The 17494-nt window shown below is 42.2% G+C and overlaps 1 long non-coding RNA gene across 1 annotated transcript in view; it reads left to right on the top strand.

Annotated features, from left to right (window-relative positions):
* LOC142045251 (uncharacterized) overlaps nucleotides 1-15847 on the top strand; it is a 68048-nt gene extending 52201 nt beyond the window's left edge. The window contains exon 3 of the long non-coding RNA XR_012654549.1: nucleotides 13814-15847. This is a non-coding gene — a long non-coding RNA (uncharacterized LOC142045251). The remainder of the gene's footprint in view (nucleotides 1-13813) is intronic.
* The last annotated feature ends 1647 nt before the right edge of the window (nucleotides 15848-17494 follow it).

Here is a 17494-nt window from a genome sequence, read left to right as displayed (position 1 = left end):
AGTTGAGCATAAAACATGATCCCACATGGTTAAACATGGCTTAGGAAGCTTCTTCAGTTGATGGTAGGATGCCCTGGGCAGTAATCCAGCCAGGCTGTGCCTCTGCCCAGTGCACACCAGCGAGAGCTACGTACAGGACAGGTCCCTTGCTGAGTCAAGCTCTGTTCTCTAGCTTTGCATAACACCATGAAGACCCAGAAGGCACTATTAGTTGCTCTGAGATCAGCGTTTGGATTGGTATAAGCTAAGAAAAGCAAAGAACACACTTGCACCAGCTCCCATTAGAGTGGGGAAAAGAGTTTTATTCTTACAGGACTTTGGGGATGGATGTGTTCGGCTACTGCTTGGCAATGTCTACATTACTCTGTACCTCAGTCTCCCTGTTGGTTAATAGGCCTGGTCTCCTTTGTGATCTCTGAGTGAGCCTTTGATTATCCTCAGGTCCCACCTGGTTGCTCTGCAGCTGAGTTTGCAGCCTGCTGGAGCCAGTGCTCTGAAGGGAGTCGTTCAGACAGCCCGTGATTGATGCTGCTCTGCCTGGTGGGGCTCCCCGTGCAGACTCTCCGTGCTCTTGGAAAGCGAGGTCAGCTGCCGCCAGGGAAAGTGCAGCTGGTTTTCTACTTTGATTCATTTATTGCCTTGTGGGTACATCCAGCTTGGAGTGATAACAGATCTATTAAACATGAGGTGCCACATAAGGCAAGAGAATGGTTGTGTTTTGAGCCTATATGCATTTGCATAAGCAGGGAGATGTACAGCGGACGGGCTGCAGGCTGCTTAGGTAAAGAGCAGGTGTGTGAATGCAGCCTGCACTCCTGGAAATTTCTGAGCTTTAAATCAAAATACTGCTGCTGCATATGGCATTGAGTACTCTATCATAATGTACGTGGCCTCACAGCTATTCTCGCCCCGGTGTGGGCATTCTTTGTTAAATTTGGTTCGTGTTTGTCTTCACACCAATAAATGCAGCTCTGACAACGTATGTGGGTGTGTAAGGAAACAAGGGTGCATAAAGAGGACTGGGCCCCAGGTACTTAAAGTTACATACTGTTTTCTCAGGTTACAAACTCTTGCCTCCACATATGCTTGGGAATGTTTTCAGCTGGTGTAAAACTGTCATCGTTCCTTTGACTTTAGTGGAGCTATTAGAGTTTCTAGTGGTGAAGTGTCTGCCCAGGGCATTTTACACCACAGTTTATTTCTTTTATATTGAGCCTAATTAAACTGACTGATTTTCAAAACTACCAAAAAATTTACAAACCCAAGTTTGTTTGAGAGTGGTTGGGACTGAGGCATCTCGGCACCTAGGGACCAGTGACTCCCGAGGTAGGCGGAGGTGTGGGTGGTTAACCCAGATCGTGGTGTTTCACCAGGTGCTCTGCCTGTTGTTAAAAATGCCCTGACAAGCCTCTCCATTTTTTTTCACAATTCCATAATTTTGCAGGTTTCACTCTAGGTTATTTTGGAAAAGGGCTGCAGAATATTTTAAGCTGTTTCGAAAACCGTACTCAAGACAGCCGAAGGTACTACTATGAGACAGCTTGTTTGTTGAAGAAGAGCTAGGATTAGAAGATGGTGTAAGAGTCGTCCCTGGCAAGGATGTGGGAGGGTGTAAGACGACAGTGGAAGAGGTTTGGAGAGGTTACAGTGTTAGGCGGGGAAGTGAAGGGACAGAGCAGCTTCCCCTTGGTGCTGCCCTGCCCCGCGGATGGGGGTTTGTGCCTGCAGGCAGCTGTGCCCGCGCAGGACCCCGGGCGAGGGGTGGAACCGGGCAGCTCTGGCAACACGCGTACACCTTATTTACCAGACCACGGGAGGTTTTACTGGGACTTGAGTATGGTCAACAGGTCGTGCTGTGTTTGTGATTGTCGCTAGTTTTGTTGGAAAAGCAAAACTGTCGTGATTCAGTTTGGGTAGTGCCTTGCAAGTCTCAAACTGTACGTGACCTCCACGCTGAAAAGCAGTTCACAGTTCTGTGCTTGTGTATGTTCTGTGTCCTAGAAACTGTTAAACCTCCTTCATGTAGTGACAGGAGGTTAGCATATCTGCAAAGAGAGAGAAATTGCAGGTGGTTTAGCAATAGGTTGATGCAAAAAGCTAAAGGTCTTCTTTATATGTTTTAACCTCCTAAAGCAAGTTGGAAGTTAGGAAATCTAATCTAAAAAGACTGGAACAACTGTTTAATAGCCAGAAGGCAAGGTCCAAAATTCAAAAGCTCCAGCATTATGAAGTTTCCAAAGAAGATGAGGAAAAACCAGATTCCCCAGTGCCAGCAAACAAAGGTGGAGGACAACAGAGCTTGCTATGTAGGAGTGTAAACTGTGTGCATGCTTCAGCTACCAGAGGCATCAGGTTGTTTCACATACAACTGATGTGTCCAAAAAAGATAAATGAGGAGACTTTCAGGTTTTAGATCTAGTAAGTGCTAAGGAAATGCGTTTAGCTAATGCATCTCTCTTACAAAAACAGCCCCGATGCTGATTTCATCCGGAGTGGTGTCAATGAGTTGTGCACAATTATGATCTGTTAAAATAAGATCCAAAGCAGTATCTTTAATGTTTTCTGACCTATCCTGAGCTGTCTTCCTGGACTTCCCATCCTGCCTATGCTTAGGTATAGAATTCCACCGATTTGTCAAGTTCTCAGTTAACCTCCTCTATAGAAATCAGATATGCAGTAAATCCTGACTCTTTCGGGCTTTTTAAAAATTTTCTTTTTATTTTTTATTTGGAGAGCTCCCACTCAGTCAAATCTATGTTAGCATCTGGGAAGGGAATGAGAATACTTCTGACTGCATACGTTTCACATAGCACCTGACAGTTGGTACCACCCAAGGTTTCCCTCAAATCTGTGAACTAGGTTAGTATTGTACCTCCTGAGCACTCAGTGTATCTCAATACAGTACAAGAAGTCCTAGCTTGTTATATTTGATAAGACTTGAGCTTATTGCAATACGAACTAAAATTTCATGAGAAGGGTGTGTGTTTTTTTCCTCCTGAACTGGGTCACTTTTCCCTTGTCATGCATAATCCTTTATTATAGCAGCAGAATTATACAGAGTGCATTTAATTTTCCACACATAATGAAGACAAGCACTCACAACAACTTGTGATGGCTCTTTGGAAAGTAAATATTTAATTTTTGAATGCATACATTTGTTCTTTGTTAGAAGATACAGAACTAATTATTCCCTGAGTATTATAACAAAATTAAAGCAGTGCAGTCATGGTGTACTTGTGAAATGCATATAATTGCAACAAGGGAGGGGAAAAATGGAAGTTTCATTAGGGAGAAGCAATGTTTTACAAAACTCCTGTGATAAAGGAAATCCCCTGTACAGGATGAATTCTTGCAAGAATCTAGGCACAGGAGGTAAGGTTTTGTGAACACCCACCCCATGGCTTAGAACAGCCTTTGTAAATGCTGCGATGAATATTTCCACTTGGATACAAATGAATTATCAAGGATGCAGAAGTAGGCTTCCACTGAGATATTCTATACAGTCATCACAGTACATGCAGGTTTTGAAGTGTCTCGATCTCAGGATGCTGTGTAAGCAAAATAGAGTGATATAGCTCACTGCATCTGCAGAAGTGTCTCATGAAATGCAAAATGAATGGCTGAAAGAAATATTCTTACTAGAGGAAAAACGGGACTCCAGTGTATGTCATAAATTTTGCTAACAGAATTTTAAACAGGGATACTGGTTACAGATTTCAAGCCCCCCTCTTGAGCACCAACTAAATCTTCCTTCCTTTGCAGTAAAGTCATGTTAAAACAACTCCATTCCAGCGCTAATGCTGACATCCTGATTCCTGCTGTTGCCCTGACATGACTGGAGTATTTTCAAGGTCATTGCAATCAATAAAAACTCTTGTTGATGTCAATTGGGATTTGGGTTTTCCTTGTCCTTTATTAGTGTTGTAAAGAATGTAGAGTGTTGATGTAAAACAGCATGACACCTGGGAGCCTGCATGTATATACAGAAACCTTAAGAGGCTTTTGCTCCTTTTTTCATGAAGGCACACAGAAGATGTTACCAAAACTTCTAGGATCTTTTTTCAAAGATAAGCAAAGACCTTGATAAGCCTGAGGAACAGGCTAACGAGAACCTCTGGACGTCAGTGAGGACAAACACAGCGAGTCCTGCCCCTGGGACACACCAGCAATGAGGGCTGGGGAAGCTCTGCAGAAAGGACCTGAGGGTCCTGGTGGACCATTAGTTGGATATGAGCAGTGTGTTCAAGGTGATGAAGCCTGACCGTGTATCGGGCTGTTTGGGTAAGGGTGTAGCCAACAGATCAATCACCCCCCTCAACTCAGCGCTTGTGAGGTTGCATCTCACATTTGGGAAACTGGTTTTGGTGTACCCCAGTGCCAGAGAGAGGTCAGTAAGTGGGAGCAAGTCCAGCAGAGGGTCAACAGGGCGATCAGGAGGCTGGAGCATGTGGTATATCAGGAGAGGCTAAAAGTGCTGGATTTGTTTAGCCTGCAGAAGGTAAGTAAGGGGGCATCTAATTGCTGTCTTCCACTAATGAAAGGGGATTGTATAGAAGATGGAGTCAGGCTCTCCGCAGCAGCGTGCTGCAAAATGACGAGGCAGTGGTCACGCATTGTAGCAAGGGAAATTCCATCCTTTGATATATGGAATAAATTTGTCAGGATAAGGGTTGTGCTGCACTGGAACAGATTCCCCGGAGAGGCTATGGACTTTCCATCCTTGAAGTCTGTCAGAACTGAGCTGGCCAAGGCCCTCAGCAATCTCCCTTAGCATCAAAGTTGTCCCTGCTTTGAGCAGGAGGCTGGACTGGAAGCTTTCAGAGGTCCCTTCTCACCTCAATTACTCTCTGATTCTCTGATTTTATTTCAGAAAGTTGCTAGCACCTGTGAAATATGGTCCTACCATAAAAAAATGGCTGTTAGTATGGCACTCAATCCTTCAGTAAATATGTTTCATGTGGATATTTATAGTCCTGCCTGCTACCTTCAGTGAGAACAGAAAGTTCTTACTCCCATAAGCTCCATACAGCTGCCAGCAGAGATGGTGAAAGCCATTCCTCCCTTCACCTACAGCATCGCTCTGTGGATGTTCATTGGCTCCAGCTCTACAGGCTCTGTGATATCTATGGATTTGTGTAAGTGTCTGAAAGGAGCTAATTTAAAAAGAGAACTGTCTCTTCCAGGCAGTGCTGGTATCTGTGGGTGAGTTTGGTTGGCTTTCAGATCATGTGTTGATTTCAGGGACAGGAATAAAAAGAGGAAAAAAAAAAAAAGTTCCCCATCTGCTCATTCGGCTCCTTCTGTCCTTAGGGACGCACATGTGTCTTGTGTATTGGAGCCTCTCTGGCAGCAAGAGCAGGGTGGTTCTTGGGGCTCTGACCACGGGCAGATGTGGGGGTGAACTTGCTCCCCTCGCTCTCAGCTGTCCCTGCCCGACGGTTCCTGCGTTCAGACTGGAGCGGGCACCCTGACTGCCCACGGTAGCTCGGATACTGGGGACCTGGTTCAGCCAGCTGTGTCCTGGTAGCCTATGGGGTAAAATAAAAGGGAATTACTTGAACACTGAAGGCTTCCTACAGATGTACCTGGTATTTGTGAGAACTCTTCCCTGATTATGCTTCTGGGCATAGAGCAGCAAGAAATTCTCAGACTTCTTTGATGGCAAGGGGGATGACTTTTTTCCCTGCCCACATTTCTCTCTCAGCTATATTGTCTCTAATGAAATTGCCCATTCGGTGTTAGGCTTGTAATCTAAACTGAGTGCTATAGATTAGCAGTTGTTGCTGCTTTATTATTGAAATGAGAGTCATGGGATCAATTTAACTGTTCCTTGCTTCATTATTTGCTTAAGACAACAGAGTCATCTCTGCAAATTCTATTGTTTTGTGGGTATTTTTAGCTTAATTATCATAGATATTAGCAACAATCAACAAAGATTTCCTAGGTGCATGCGCTTGCTCCTTGGAACACTAGTTTTTTATAGACTTTGTACTTTTAACTTGCCGCCTTCTTTGTAGTCAATCCACTCTGCTCTCAGAAAAAAGCAACCAACCAAAAAAACCCCAATCCAACTTATTTTGCAAAACCATTAGTGCTTTCCTAAGTAGTTTATTTTAAGAATTAAAGGCATAGTGGTGGTTATGCCTTCTGTTATACATGTAGCTAAATATTCTGGCAATTGAGGATACGCTGGGGACTTCAGATTTTGGGGGGATTTATTTCGAATAGTTCAGAATAAATCAAAAGCTTCCTTTAAAGTGAGCTTTCAGTAAGGCCTGCCTGATCCCAGGTTTACCTTTTTTTGCAAGGTATCATAAGCCAAAGACAGACATGTTGCACAAATGTCTGCACCCAGCTGCAGCTGGTGTGTTCCTTCCAGCCTGGCCGGGCAGTGATCACAGGTCTGGATCAGAGGTTAGCGCCTCCAGTAAGGGGAGTTACAGTTAGGTTTATATGATCTGAATTGAGGTAAAAATCCAGCCTCCAGTAATGCCAACATAGTATTTTTAAAATCCATCAGTATAATTTACTAGACTCCTAAATCATAAACTCACCTATTGGTGATATTTGAATTAGTATCCCCCAGCTAGCTTAGAGCAGGGGAGTAGGTGCCAAGGGAGAGCTCTCATTGTCCATTGAATATGCTGAATTTTGGATCCTGGCAGGAGTTCATTTGAAATTTGCTGGACAACTTTATGCAGAATATGTAAACAAAAGTCTCTCAGATCGGTTGGAGCATAGCTGGATATCCCAGCAGAATAAAGAAATCAATCTGCAGTTTTGTTTATACTGCCTATCTTCCATTTAAAGTGTAGGAGGAAAAAGGTCTTATTAACATTTCTTAAGAGTGCCAGTAAAAGCACTAGGCAGTTTCTTGCATTTGAAGTACCAAAAAAGCAATTTTAATATCTAGTTTAATATAACATAAACTTATTTATCTTCCGACCAATGTTTCACCAACCATTTAGATTACTTCTATGTACTTTAAACATAATCACTGGAAGCCTCTTAAACTCCTTGCAAACTGCATCCCCCACAAGATAATTTCTGAGAAAAAAATCAAAATTTTTTAAAATAGGCATAATTATCCTTATGTCGCAGTCATTCTTCTTGTACCTCATCCTCTCTTCCTCTTTTCTGCTTTTCCCCTTCCTCCCCAAATAGGTAAGACAGTAGGAAAGCAGGATTAATTTTATATCCATTTTAACAGATGCCAAACTAGTAAAAGGGGTAGAGAGAGCAATGAGGGCTCTATTTTGGCACGGTACCTGGAATCTTGTAGGATTTACACGTGTTACTTAGGTGGTTAGGTGCTCTGCTGAATCCAGGCTTAAGTATTTTGCCCAAGGATACAAAGAATAATTAAGAATTAATACACAAATTTGGGTTCAATACCACTTCCATCAGAGCGTACTCTTAATTGCTTTAGTTTTAATTTAGCTGTTCAAATTTTGGACACTTTTCTGTAAAGGTGAGCTTTGGCATATGTCCTTATCAAACGAAGCCTTCCTGAATGAATTTTTGCTGTCCAAACAGATGTTAGCCATATGCGGGGGGGAAAGGTACGTTTGGGATTTTTTTGTTTGCTTGGTTGGTTTTTTTAAGGTAATATGGAGCCATGACAGATTGTATACAAATGCCAAACATTGGGGTTGATGGCTAAAATACATTAATGCAGAGGCAATCCTGGCTGTAACCGGTACCGATCAGCTGACCAGTATAACTGTTCCCAGGCAGGGCCTTGAGCGGCGCAGCGCTGGGAGAGGCGGTGAGCTCCTTCCACTCCGCAGACCGCGCGGCTCTGCACGCAGCCTCCCGCTGCAATCCTTCACCGCTCATTTGCACATTTCTCCATAATTTTGCCTGCAGCAGAAAGTCTTTCTTCTTGAAAACAAAAACAACCAAGATTTAATGAGGAGATTTAGCTTTCCTTTGATAAGACTGTGGTCACAACAGAGTTTACTTGCCTACATAGTCCCAACGGTGCAGACTGAAACTCCAATATGTTTGCTTCTTTAGCATTATTTGACCAGCTAAAAATTCAAGCCAAGGATTGCTGGTATTGAAAGAATGCAAATTTTTTTTCTCAATATTAGAACAAAAAGTTATACACATATCTGTAGGTGGTATGGAAATGAGTGTTTGCTAGTGTATAGCTGTGGGATATAAATTGCTCCCAAATGATTTTTTTTTTTTTGCTATGCCAATCTAACATAGCACAATTCAGGGACATGCTAAAGAAGACTTTTCAAGTGGAAGCTTCCAGTTAGATGGTGGTGTCTGCACAGAATTCTACAGCAGTGAGAGTTTTTGGGACCAATACCAACAACTCATTCATACCTTGGTTGAATTTACGTTGATTAAGGAGGTGATAGAGACCAAAGACTTTCTCTTGCAGCCATAACTCAAACTATTACACTAACTGATTTGGATAAAAATCTTTGCTTTTTGTAGTAAATGCTCCTGTGCAAGAACCTGTCATTCAACTAGGAAACACTGTTTCAGAGCTCTAATTTCAACCCATGGTCTGAGCTTAAAACAGGTATTTTCTGTACTGCCAATTTGATTTTACCTGCCACAAGTACAGACCCCTCTAGAGTCTTTACTACAAATTCTTGTCAGCTTCTATCTTACAACGCCTGCCAGTAAAGTCAACAGTTTCCTCATGGTGGTGTTTTGAATACCACATTTTTATGCAGTACCTAGATTAGGACTGTACAATGTGTTATGTTGATGCCACTATGTGATAATACTTAAGCAGTATGGATATTTTTCTTTTTATGGTAGACCTCTGTGTATGGATTGTGTGAACTGAAAAAGAGCCTGCAGCAAGAACCTGACATGTAGTCACTGTCCCACACGGCCAGAAATAACAGAGGTGATTGTGCTGTTTTTACCCAGCAGAAGTCAAGCTCCCAGAGGGATCATGCAAGCTGGGTGCTAATGCAACTGGCCCCACTGGAGGAAGGGGCCTACTGGGAGAAAACCAGTTTGCCTCTTGTTAACAATGCCTTACTGCAGACCCTCCTCCATTCTTACTTACAGTCTTCTCCGGTTGTGTTGGGATGGCAGATTTTACATTTAACTAGTTGATGGAGTAGGGGAAGATGACCCCTGCTGATGATTTGGGTGCAGGTGTAATGAGATTAAACTGTGGGACAGCTGGGGTGGAAAGCCAGGTATGATTATTGTCCATTAGCCAAACACGCCTCATCCCTGATGAGGGGGCTATTGCGTGGCTCCTACCAGAACCAAGGAAAACTCATCAGTCCTTTTAATCTGGGTAGTTTGTAATGTGCTTTGGGATTTTCTGAGGTTAGAAGAATATTTGTCACTGCCGTTCAGCTGAGGAATGTTTTAGGAAGCAATTGCCATCTGCCTACTGTGTGAAGAGGGAGAAAACCAGTAAGTTCTGGTAATGTAATGACCACAATTTCAGGTCACAAGTTTTCAACCAAACCTTGACTCAGCTAAGGAAACCATTAGGGACTATTTAACATGGCAGTAACTCTAATTACAGCATCTCCAATATCTGAGTGAAGCCAATGGCTCTCCACCTACTTTTGTCCCGTAGCAGGGTTGTCACCAAGATGATCTCTGCTCTCTCAGCTTTCCTGTGGTGAGAACCCCTGTGTCCCCAGTGATTCATAGATGAATCTGTGTTCTACAGGACAGAAGTTTTCCTCCTGCGATTTATCCATCCTAGACCAGTGCCAATCACTAGAGTCTCAAGGCTGCTTCTGCAAGGACAAATGACTTGGCCTTTGGTCTCGTAAATACACTTGCTCACTGGAACTAGGTTATTATGCCATAAAACCTTTCACCCCATTAATGAAGAGAGCATGAAGCATGTCAAATAGACAGTAATTGGTATAAGAAAGCTGGATACTGCAGCCTGGCCTGATAGGGAAAGTTCTGGCCTACTTTATTTTCAGAACTATCATCGTAACAAATATTTATGGATAGGTGGGATTTTCTTGCTGTTTCTAAGGCTGAGGAGTAGGTGGCTGTACAATCCTACCCATTTGTTTTCAAATAGTTATTCGGCATGGGCAGAGTGGGATGGCTTTCTCAAAGGGGTATAGAAACATCCTTTGCTTGGCACTGCAGAGAAAGCCAAGAAAACAACAGCATGTTTGTTTTTATCTGGCTCATTTATTGCTTACATTTCAACTGTTCTTTTATGAAGGCAAGGTGAATTTAAATGCAAAGCAGCAGAGAAATCCACTGAAAGATAAAAGAGCCTGAAGCCATTACAGGCAAGTGGAATAATTGATGGTATGAATCTGAAGAGCAAGTGCATGTGAGGCTCAGTGACATCTTGTCTTATTTTTGGGATAGTAATTTTCAGTTGCCGACACTTGAGTATGTCTGGGAGAGGGTACAATAATGCAGCCTGTTGCCTCTGCTTATCAGGAGAGACAACTTCCAAAGGCTCAGCACTGAGGAGTCCTTCAGAGGGCTCAGAGTGGACCCAGCTACCCCAGTGCTTGCTGCTTTGCTTCCGACCTTAAGGGTTATTTTTTACTGAAGTCTAGTCTGTGGAGAAAGGCTTGGGTGTTCTCAGAGTGATGTGTGCTCATTTGAACTTCTTCCATGTATTGAAAAACAAAAGGAATGCTTCTTGACAAGGGGATGGGAAAAGCCAAATGATTCTCTAAGTTTCTAATTTAGATCCCTACGCCCGTACCAAGTGCCAACACCCTAGTGCCTGTCTTCCCTCATACCCACAGCTGCTTCATACACTTCAGTGACAACCTGTGCACGCCCCTGACTGCCGCTCTTCAGCATGCTGGCCATCCAGTGCCCATCAGTACCTATCTACGTATTGCAGGAAAGTTATTCCTACAATTATGTCCAGGGGATCAGATTGGTACGCTGGATGTATTAAAATTGGTGTAGATATAGTACTTTACTCCTGCAGAAGGTCTGGTCCCCTGGCCTGAGCTGTTTAGATGCATCAAGGGTAATACCACTGTGCTGGTTTTGGCTGGGATAGAGTTAATTTTCTTCCATAGTAGCTTGTATGGGGCTATGTTTTGGATTTGTACTGAAAACAGTGTTGCTAACACAGGGATGTTTTAGCTGTTGCTGAGCAGTGCTCACACAGAGCCAAGGCCTTTTCTGCTTCTCCCCAAACCCCACCAGTGAGGAGGCTGGGGGGGCACAAGGAGTTGGAGGGGACACAGCCGGGACAGCTGACCCCAACTGACCCAAGGGATATTCCAGACCATAGGACGTCATGCTCAGTATATAAAGCTGGGGAAGAAGAAGGAGGCTCTGGGGGTGTTCAAAGTGGCGTTTGTCTTCCCAAGTCCCCGTTAAGTGTGATGGAGCCCGGCTTTCCTGGAGATGGCTGAACACCTGCCTGCCCATGGGAAGTGGGGAATGAATTCTTTGGTTTGCTTTGCTTGTGTGCACAGCTTTTGCTTTACCTATTAAACTGTCTTTATCTCAACCCACGAATTTTCTCACTTTTTCTCTTCCGATTCTCTCCCGAATCCCACCATGGGGGAAGTGAGCGAGTGGCTGTGTGGGGCTTAGTTGCCGGTGGGGGTTAAACCATGACAACCAGTGATTTTGCTAATAGTGGAAAAGTACAACAGCAACAATATTAGAACTATTGCAAGTGACAAAGAGCTGTGGTTCATTGCAAAATTTTTTGTTGCAGATCATAAAACACAAGTGAAGAAATGCTTTCTTGAGTGATCATTCACTTTTTGCTGCTTATTTTTAATATTAAGAATCTTTTTGGCCACGCTTAATAATATTGAATGTTGTGCTATTCCATGCAATGGGAAAAGCTGCAACAGATTCAAGGACTTAGTTTGAGCTGAAAAATGAAAGAAAAGAGCTGAGCTAACTGGTACTTTGCAAATCCACCTTATGATAATTAATACCTGTCTCTCTTACTTCTCAGAGGAATCAGTCCAATTTTTCCATCCTGAGGGACAAAGAAAACTCCAGTCCAATTGCCTGCTAGCATGGATTGGCCAAACTGCAAAGAAAGAAAAATTGTATAAGTGTCCATGAGAGAGCAAGAGCAGCTCTCATTCTGCATCTTAATGGCAGCACAAAATGACCAGCACTTCTGCAGCAGATTACAGGGTCACATCTCCCATTACTGTGGAGTGTGCAAAGGCAGAATACATAACTACAGATACCACAGTACTGTCTTCTCTGCTTCTCAAAATACTTCTCCTGTGGTTAAATAAAACTCTGAGGTGCTTTGCTTGTGCTATTCCCATCTGCTTTCATTGCCCGTTTTTTTTTTTTTTTTAATAGCAATGGAATATGCTGAGCTGCAAATGCTGTTACTCGCCGCATTATTCCTCATCCCTGGAGTTATATGTTCATTTCCAGCTTGTAAAAATAACCTGTTTATTCCATTTCCAAGTCCTGCATGAGATGGTTCTTATTTTCCATGTACTGGTTCCCTGTAGTTTTATCACATCTGGCTGCCCACCTATGTGCTTTGTCTCAGCTATGGAGTTTTCCTTCTCCAGAAAATTGCAGAGCAATTCTCTCCAGCAGCAGAGAAATAATTGTCAGTGCAAAAGTCTCTGTGTGTTGAATTAATTGCAAGCCTCACCATTAATTTCAGAGAAAGCAGTATAGTGCCCTAATTTATCCTGGATGATTTGGGGGATCATTTCTTTCTCTGATTGTCTCCGCTCAGTCAAAATAGAAGATCATATGCTCTCTGCTCCCACCTCCACACACCTTATGCATCTCACTTCACCACTCTTGCTCCCTGCACTCTCTGCAGGTTTTGCCAGGCTAGCCCATCTGCTGAGGAGGCTGCAGTCTGCGTCTGCTACAGCAGAGCTGAGTTTAATTTCAACAGTAATCCGCATGGTCACCATTGCCATAGGGGATAGACAAACAATAGTGGACTTCATTTGTAACAAAGCAGACTGAGGATGGGTGGAAAGAAAAATACACCTTCCAATAAAAAAGGTAGTAAAGCCCTGGGATATATTGTTAAGGGGATGGTGGAATTTTTTATAGATTGGACAAGGATGTCTCAGGCTCACTGTGGCCCTAGGTGATGCTGTTGGAGCTGAAGGGTGGGCTGGATGCCCCCACTTAGCCAGCTCCCTGCTTTTCCATAGCTGTGCAATTGGTTTCCAAAGGAACTGTCATTCTATCAATAGCCTTATTATCATTGCTTTATTATTTTCCATTCAGAGACTGCAAAATTTAATTACTAACCATCCCCTAACTCCACCACTCTTCACACAGCTCTGGTCTCTTCTGAATCCATCCACAACCACCTACTGTCAGTCAGACATGTGCAGATGGATCCCTGGAGCATCTGTAGGACAGGTTTATGAGTAATTGTCTATCATCTGGAAGGTTACAAACAGCACAGCAGCATAAATGTGACCTGCCTTCTGCATTTATACCTTACACAAGGCTAAGAAACAACTCTAGCAGACCGGAAAGCTCTCTAGCCCCCAAAGCTTCTCCAGGATGGATTATTTACTATCTAGCACCTATCAGAGAAATGAGAGCTTATCCAACACAATCTCTTTTATGTCCACTTCTTATCCATTCTCCTTTAATCCATAAGAGTCTCAATCAGGATTGATTAAAATACTGAATGAGAAACTAGCTGGCATAAGGTATTTATTTTTGACCTATTTTATGACCTATTTCTTCATTTGTACCCTGCTAGAAAATTGCATGCTTGGCTTTGACACCCTGTGTGTGACACATGCCGAAATGTTTCCTGACTAGTGTATGCCAAAACCTTTCAGCTGCTAAGCTGTCAGGTACCACGTTCACTCTGGTTATTTGCTGTTCACAGCGCAGGACTCACCCACACAAGGAGGACAAGTGGCACAGTTTCTCTCTAAACGTGCAGGACAGTCTTGTGAAGATGACAGTCCTTCCACAGGACCTGGCAGGACCCGCTCCACCAACCTCACCAGGAGCTGCACAAACAGACAACTGTCATCCAACCCAGCAGTGCCAGCGCAGCAGCCTTGGTTTGGACAATTAGAGGCACCGAAGGGTTAGGGGTCTCAGCCTGAATAGAAAGTCAGAAAAAACAGATGTGTAACTTGTTGGATTCCTTTGAAAACATCACCTATTTTTAGAAAAATTTGTGGAAGTATTTCTGTTGTTTGACTGAAGTATTTTCACTTCTCTTCTGTTTGGAATAACAAGATATTTTTCCCTAACCCATCACTAAACACAGCCTCTTCAGCCCAGGGTGCAAGGCTCATCACCTCGTACTGGTGCTGGGGTCCACAGATGAGTTGCACAATGTATAGCTGAGAAAGCTGCAGAGATACTGTGACCCTTTAAGCTAATTTTATATTTCAGTAATTCATAAATATATCTAGAAAAAGAAGTACACCATTTCTACTGGTTTCTAGTTCCTACTGAAATACAGTTCTGGGGGCTCTATTACTGGCAATCTATCCTGGGTGCATTTTAAGTTAAGTACAACAATTGTTAAGATAGCAGTTACATCCACTTATTATAAACTAAATATTTTTTCCTAAGCAATAAACAAAGAAAAAAAAATCTTTTTATTCTTTGGCAAGGAGAAGAAATTTATCTGTGAAAGCCAAACCGTAAAAAAACCTTTGTTGTCATTGTCAAGGTCTCACACAGGATGAAGGCATTAAGTCCCAGCAATACATCTTCACGGTGGGCAGTTGGCTGTTAATGCAACTCAACACATTTACTTTTCTATCTAAGAGACCCCTTTTTATGCCACTCTGGCAGAGACTGAAAATACAAGCTTACCTTTGTTTGGCTTCAGCTGGAAGCAGAGATTCAGTCTGGATGTTTATCTGAAATGTCCTTTTTGCTCTGGAAACTGCTGCTATTGTGAGTAGAGACAATAATGTAACAAGATAAATGAATTTATGTTGTTTCATGGGACTTCTCTAAACAGAAGAGGTGTCTGTGGTTCCTGAGGCAGGACATACACATTGCTCACTACGTGGTGCTTCACCCTGTGCTCGCTTCAATCGAGAGCCATGCTTCTTCTCATTCTCTGTTTACTTCTCCCAGTTGCAATGAAGTCATCGAGGTGGAAATTGCTTGTTTGGTTCTCTGGGAACAAAAGTAAATCCTCTTGGGAAGTTTCTACCCATCAGTATGTAGGCCTGGCAAAAATCTAGAAGTACAGAGGAATTTCTTGCATTGTAACTTTCTAATAACCTTTTGTAAAACTCAGAGGTTGAATTTGGCCTGAGCTTTAGAAAGTATTCAGGCCAGAGCTCATTATATACAAACTGTTTCGCTTCCCTTTAAACCAACATGAAAAAAAGAAGAAAAAGCTGAAGTTTCAGTTCTACAAACAGCTCAGCACTTCTGAGACCTAGCTCAGCGGCTTTGCTCCAAGACCTCTGTTGCCTCCTCCTTTCCTACCTGGAACACCTTGAGCCTGCACATCCAGAAACTGTTTGGGGAAATTTTATGAAGAACAAGTGTTATGGAAATCTTAGCTCATAATTTTTAAAAAAATCATTCAAACCACAAACTGTGCAAGGATATGCAACAGCAAAGTGAAACACATTTTAGAGATGGCTGTATTCACGGGAAGCAAAATGTATAGGTAATATATGATCCCTCTTCAAAAGGAATCCTATTTTTCCCCACATCTCATGAAGTCATCGATTCTTCAGAAATTCTCAAATGAATCCAGAGTGAAAGCAGTGCCTCGCAATGGGGTTTGACACTATTTTCGCCACAGTCAAAGCAAAAGTTCCCATTTTAAGCAGTAAAACCCTGGAGGGAATGTGCCAGCCAAGAGAGATTAAACATTCTTTGTATTGTACAACAAAAAGCGTTGTAAGGTTGATTACAATAAAAGCTTTCCAAAGTGACAGCATTGGGTTCCTTTTCTTTTTCTTCCCCCTTAAGCTGTTAAATAGTTATAAAAAGAAATACCATTTCAGTAAAGTGCATGGTCATTCAGTGCTCAGAAGCTGGGTAAAACGTACATTCATTTTTCATGCATAGAGAGCTTACCATTTTGGTCCCTGGGGGTGAGTTGTGGAGCTGAATCTCTTGCAGAAAGCTATGCTGTTGGATTGTAAATAGGAAATTTATATTTAAAATACCCTGGTATTGTTTTGAGATTGGCCGGGTTTATGTCAAACTTTCTAGGCTCTCCAGGAGGCAGTTTCATTAATGTCACAGCAATTCAATAGGGGTTATATTACTTGTGAAGAGAGTCTATTTGTTTATGGCTTTTATTGGATTTTTTGCAACATGCCTAGCTTAAAGTCAGAACAGAGAAACTTCCCCACTATAATCCCAAATTTACTCACTGCAGTGTGAAAATCTTTCAAACATCTCCTAGCAGATAGACTTAGTCAAAGCTCTGCTGAGATCTAGTAAATCCTTCTGTCCAAGCAGCCAGCCTGTCAGTGGACAGTACCTTGTTAGGTTCAGAGCAGTGAGATTGGATCCCATCCTCATGTTAGAACATTCAGCATGGTGGAAAAGTGTGGAGGTAAGCGGCACAGATCGCTCTTTCCTTTTCTCTTCATTTTACTTCAAGAAATTCAATGAGATTTACTTTTGTTTATCTGGGGAATTCAAAGTAAAAGTCAGAAAATGTGAACTAAACCAGTAGTCTGCCCTTTTGAAATGAAATACTCGACTTACAATTCCCATGCATGACCCGCACACCTTGGGTTAATGCAGTTCTGCACTTACCAATTAGGAACAGAACGGGGCAACAAACAAGATCTCATCAAGCTGATTGATGAGGAAATATCTGATCTGAATTTTGTTAACAGAAAACCATTCTAACTGATACCAAAGCCTTCCTGCTTTTGTGATAACTGCGTTTTCTGTGAGCAAACCATCCTGATGATAGAAATTTCCCAGCTATCTTTTTCAGGAATAATTGGGTCATGATAATACATTCCCTTGAAGACAGACTGGAAAGATTAGGCATGCTTGTTTTGGAAAGATTAGCCACACTTGTTTTGGAAAAGAAGGGTCATCATAAAAATAATGACTGCTTTTCTAAGGCATATCAGAAATCTTTAATTGTGTTTTTATACAAGAATGGGAAGATATTTATTAAAAAAAAATGACAAGTTCAAACTCATAAAAGGGAAAGCAAATTTAGTAAGATTTGAGACTATTTTATGAATAGCAAGAATAAACAGAAGTGACAAAGGTCGCACCGAACATCCCCAAGTCTCAAATGAGAGTTTAAATGTTCTCCAATTGAAAGAAATGCCGAAAGAAACCTCTCTGTGTGCAAATGCCATAAAAACCATTAAATGCCCCAAAGCTGTGGGCTTTTTGTACTGTTTTCTTTTCGGATGTGTTGAGCGCTAGCCAATAAATCCTTGTTTACTTCAGGAGGAAATGGTTTCAACTGAATTGAAGCTAAATTTTAAAAAAGCCCCACAACAATTTCAAGGAATCTGGCCTCATATCTATCTGTTAAAAAAAATCAAACAAAGTAAGCTTCCCTTAAATGTTTTTTAAATAACTGTCTTTTGTA

This window comes from Buteo buteo, chromosome 27, assembly GCF_964188355.1.
Source record: "Buteo buteo chromosome 27, bButBut1.hap1.1, whole genome shotgun sequence".
In the NCBI taxonomy this organism is placed as follows: domain Eukaryota; kingdom Metazoa; phylum Chordata; class Aves; order Accipitriformes; family Accipitridae; genus Buteo; species Buteo buteo.
Note: the sequence above shows the minus strand (reverse complement) of the source record. Positions and strands in the feature narration are given on the sequence as shown.